We start from the raw sequence: 5,184 nt of genomic DNA on the forward strand, positions 1-5,184 counted from the left end.
TATTTCTGTACTTTTTGTTGAAAATAACGGAAATGCTGTACTTCCTCAAGGTCATCGACACAATTATTTTCCACCTGCCTAGCCTCATCAGACATTACCGTCTACATACCCCGAGAGTTAACGGTCTGTGTGTAATGGTCTGAATTAGTAACCTCTTGGTCCTTCGCTCCCGTGGTACGGCAAAGGGTGGCCGACTCCGATTAGCCACCGTTGATCTCTCAGCCATTGATAACTACATTACGCCGTTCCTGGCCGCTCGTGCGTACCAATATAACAGTTCTGCGAACCCCCGGACGGACATCGTGTGAGCCGCTCGATCTATTAAAGCCCCGCCCAATGGTGTTCTGACCAATCACAGCCGTGATTTATGTCTGACACGCGTGCACACAAGTTCGACGGGCGTGCACGCGCGTTTGACGCGCGACTGGAGCATGCTCTGTGGCATTTGCGAGAAACACGCGTTTATTGCCCTGTGCGCATTTGGCGGGGCTTACTGAAACTGTCAATTATTGGTCAGTTATCTGTTGGGTTTTAAAGTTTGGCATTCGAACAAGGCCAATTGGAGGCAATGGGAAATGATCAAATATTGCATAAAACAGAACTTTAAATAGTTTTTCGGACAGAATAAAAAGCAAAAGGAATTGAAGTCTTATTGACTTTTACCTTCACCTGAAGATATCCAGACTTCAGAAATCCTCCTCTAAACAGTCGAAACCCTACGAAGCCCTTGTGGCTGACCAATAGATGTGCCCTCCTTATCAATCAGAAGATTCCGCATACACGTTTCTTTGTGTAAAAGTTTCGCGAAACCAGTTCTCGCAACTTGAAGTTATGCCTCGCAAAAACTTTTGGAAAAAAAAAACTTTCGCTAAAACCGGTCTGAGCATTTCCAACACTGAATACAATTTTGCGCTTACATAACTTTAATAGTTGCCTGTCATTATCCTTGTCTGTTGTTAATAGACTTAGTGTCATGACTATAGGTACTTATTAAAATGAATACGCGCATCGCTGATTGTTCTGTGCCTTCGTGATCCTGCGTCTATCAATAACCGTCCCTCGTTACATTCCACTCCATTACTAAGAAACACAAGCCAACAAGCTCAGTATTCTCCTTGCCGTCTTCATCAATCCTGTGAACTGTCGTTTTGATTCTCCGTCTTTTTTTAACCGCGCTTTTCAGTGCATTCTTGCACTTCCGAACTATTCTAAGAACCTCACGAAAATAACAACAAATGCCTCGTGTTTCCCCAGTAGTGCCCACCATTTATGTCAGTGCTCGTTCTCCTCACTCTCAAACAGTTCTGTGGCAAGGTACAGGTCTGCAAACAAGCCGAGAAGAGTACCTTCAACTGCCGCTGTCCCATGTACACCTTCTGCGTGGCCGACGGCCGGCAGTACGACGCCACCTGCAAATACAGCCAAGTAGGCCTGGTCTTCAACCAGCCCAAGTGGTGATTGGGTTAGCCGAGCAGGTGGGTTATATTGACCCGGCAGGTGGGTTATAGTTATAGGTCAATATAGATATTATGAGGTAATATAGGTGATTATTATACCATATCAAATAATCGCGCAACAAATTGTCTCTAATAGGGCAGTGCCTGCACAGAAATACACAAGTCAACATTTGACGTAAGTAAGATGAACAGGCTTAAAATGTTAAACTACATTTTGAAAATTACTTCTTAATCCACATGCAGATTAAACTGAAAAGAATGAGAAAATGAAATGTATTTACGTATTAAGCAATTTTAACATTTATCAATTAAACATCAGTTCATATTCAAGTGTCCAGAAACTGATCAGACTTTTTTTTTGGTAAAGGATACCAATGCACACTGTAGAACATTTAACACTGAACATTATTTTATTGATTTTCTAAAGCCCAAATTTTGTGAAAGAAAAAACATTTGAAATGCTTTACACTATCGATATTCCACACGTATACTTCCTGACCTCATTACTTGCTCTTGATTGTAGGACGCTTGCACGATTCCGTATGGCTTTCATTTTAATAACTTGAACGAATGGCCATTTGCGAATAACCTATACCCTTTGCGAGTCCAATTTGAATAACATCTGGTACACTGACTTGCTCATAATGCTTGGCACGTTTTTAACTTTGAATTCTCCAGACCAAAGACACTGTTGCTATATCACATAATTCGGGGCAAGCTCTTGCAAAGTTACGTAAGAGACGCTCAGCGTCAATACATTATTCACAGTGGGTGAGAATGGCTCAAAGACACCAGACCATTCCGGGGCTGGGGGTTGCCAGCATATTAGGCTTACCCCGAATCACGTGAAATAGCCACGGTCTCTTTGGTCTGGAGAATTCAAAGTTAAAACGTGCCAAGCATTCGAGCAAGTTAAGTTGCCAGATGTTTAATACTCAAATTTAGTTCCTGAATGGCTATTACCTCATATTGATGGTGTATTCTGCAGTCAATAACAAAAAGGTACCTTGCATCTTTCGAATTAGAAAAACACGATGCCGAGAATCAGGTATATAGGTTTTCCCGGCCAATTTCGTGAAATGTTCATTCACTTCTGAAAATCGGTCATTCGTTTTCGTGTAAATTTGAATGCACGTCTTAAATCCCATTTCAATTTAACGAAAGTTCAATCGTTTTCATTGTCCATGCATTCGGTTTTGAGAAACAGACGGCCAATTACGTTACCTGTGCATTCATTTACACAAGCATACCTTTTTTTTTTTAAATTGATTTCAGGCACAGCTAATTTGAATGACGGTTAATGAAAAAGAAACCACTCATTGTATCTGGTGCCGATGGCATGAAACTAAAAGCGAAATAGAATGGTAAATTTTTGAAATCGCCCTCTAAAAGCGAAAAATAAGTCTTGTAAACGAATGTGATTGGACATAAACGCAAGGTACTGCTCAATCACTTAAAAGATTGAACTGAAATGGAATCGAATACTCTGGTAGCGAAAATGAAACGCATATTTAGAGCGATTCTCAAATTCAGACGAAAATGACTGACCGATTTTCAGAAGTGAATGAACATTTTAGAAACTTGGCCGGAAAAACCTATATTAAAAGTAATTTTTTTTTAAATGAGCAAAAACTAATGAGCCAAAACTGATTGAGATTTATAAAATTCAGCATTTTTATTAGCAAGGGTTGTCGAGCATATCAAAAAGCGCCTCACTGGGATTTGAAAGAGGCATTTCTAAGGCATTAAAATAATGTGGCGTATTAAAATGAAATTGGCCTGTCTCAAGCGAGCTTTTAATAGATTAGCCAATCTAATAACGATGAAAACGAATCTTGGTGGAAATCAAAAGGACGATTAGCCTCTCCATGCTTTAATCCTTGCTGAAAACCAGTTACGATACTTCTCGACTGATTCATTTTGGCTCGCGCAAATTGTCTCATTTCCGTGGCGGGAATGATATAAACGTACTCATAATAAGCTATACGTTAACGTGCTTTAAGTCCCAAGGAGATTGATGAACTAGTCGCATATCAAGGCTGCTGTCATTTCAACACACAACCACAGCATTTCTTTTCATCTGTGTCGCTAGAGGGGGCTGTGGTGGGTGCAACCCCCCACCCCCTATTTATCGTTACTGTCGGTAAAACTGTTCACTTCTAGGCTGATTGTGTGTCTATACGACATATTGTCCATAGTGTCCAGTGCAGGCCGCCTTGAGCAGAGCCCTAATGGTGATATGGTGTCCAGCCCAACCCCTCTCCTCTTCATACTGTTTTTTTCCGATGGCCGGTTTGCTGGGGAAATAATCTCTGCCTATATGGAGTAGTTTGTCGTTAATAATAGGAGCCATGTTAGAAATTGTACACGTACGGGATCTGGAGACGTATGCGGCTAGTGGTTATTTCATATCAAAATGTTGAGACGTTATGCATGTGAGTTCGGTGAAATAATCACACAAAGTGGTGATATATAACCAGCTAGTTTTTTTCCCGAGCCGCACACGTATCCCGTTCTTAAACCATTTCTAATGGTTCAATATTGGTCTGGCGACGCTCGTGCATTTTTATCAAAAATTGCTTCCAGTGCCTTGGTGCAATACAAACGCATTTTAGACGAAGAAAAGGAACTGCTAGCGCTTCATTGTATTACTGATAATGTAACCCCAGTTTTTAGCACTTCCAAAGTATAACGTCTGAAAAATAAAAAAAAAACCAACATATATCTGTTTACAAGAAACGTACAGCTAAAACTAACAGTACAAACATTAACGCATACGCGCAGCTCAAATTACTGAACGAAGGCTAAAGTTTATTAAACCATGTCACAAGAAACACCTTCATGTGTGATGGTAAACAGCCCAGTTTCGTCATCAGTCAACTGTGGTGATTATCACAAGATTTCTTCCGCCAATAGGAACTCATAAACTGATTTATTAAGCCCCGCCACGATGTTCCGACCAATCACAGTAGTAATTGCGCAACTGTCGATCAACGTGTGCAGTGCGGGGGGGGGGGGCTTGGTGAATTGGTTTATCGTCTGGATGTTAATAATGTTGAAGACATTGTTTATGGTAAAATTTACTTTTACTTTGACTTTTTGTTTCTTCCTTTTACAGAACCGTTTGACTGAACAACCACGGAAATCACCATAATCAAGCGAGGGAAACGGTTAAATGTACATCACTACCCATCCAACCTCAAAGCGTTAATTTAAATCACTGGGGGAATGAGCAGTTGTTGGCATATAAACTTGAAAACTTGAAATTGTAAAAAAAAAAAAAACATAACTGAAATTGAAATTGATAAACGCATATGAATCGTATGTTTTGCCCTCGGGTATCGTAAACTTAAATATAGGCTGATTTAAAAAATGAAGTGGCATATATGGCATTTTGTGTTTTAATACTTCTTCAATGCCACATGTTTTCGTTTCAAAGGGAAGATTTATCAGTGTATGTCTTATTAATTGTCTTAAATTAAGAATACTTCGCTTACTGACATAATATAAACATGCTTAATTTTGTGACTGTTACAGTGGCCATTACATCATGACTAAAGTAAGTAGACTGGTACCCATGATGTAATGGTCACATTTAAATTGCGATCGTCTTTATGCAGTCTTGGAACCACTTTCGAGACGGGCTCCGTGTGTACATAATAGTTCCGTAGATGTAATTGCACTTTAGAATTCGTCATAAATTGAAAGAAAAAAAATTACTTGTCTT

General features: G+C 39.9%; 1 long non-coding RNA gene across 1 annotated transcript; it reads left to right on the plus strand.

Annotated features, from left to right (window-relative positions):
• Nucleotides 1-1,418: 1,418 nt before the first annotated feature.
• LOC119721320 lies at nt 1,419-4,838 on the plus strand. Its single transcript, XR_005270170.1, has 2 exons — nt 1,419-1,497; nt 4,576-4,838. It is a non-coding gene; the product is annotated as an uncharacterized LOC119721320 (long non-coding RNA).
• The last annotated feature ends 346 nt before the right edge of the window (nt 4,839-5,184 follow it).

This window comes from Patiria miniata, unplaced genomic scaffold, assembly GCF_015706575.1.
Source record: "Patiria miniata isolate m_02_andy unplaced genomic scaffold, ASM1570657v1 HiC_scaffold_13, whole genome shotgun sequence".
Classification (NCBI taxonomy): Eukaryota; Metazoa; Echinodermata; class Asteroidea; order Valvatida; family Asterinidae; genus Patiria; species Patiria miniata.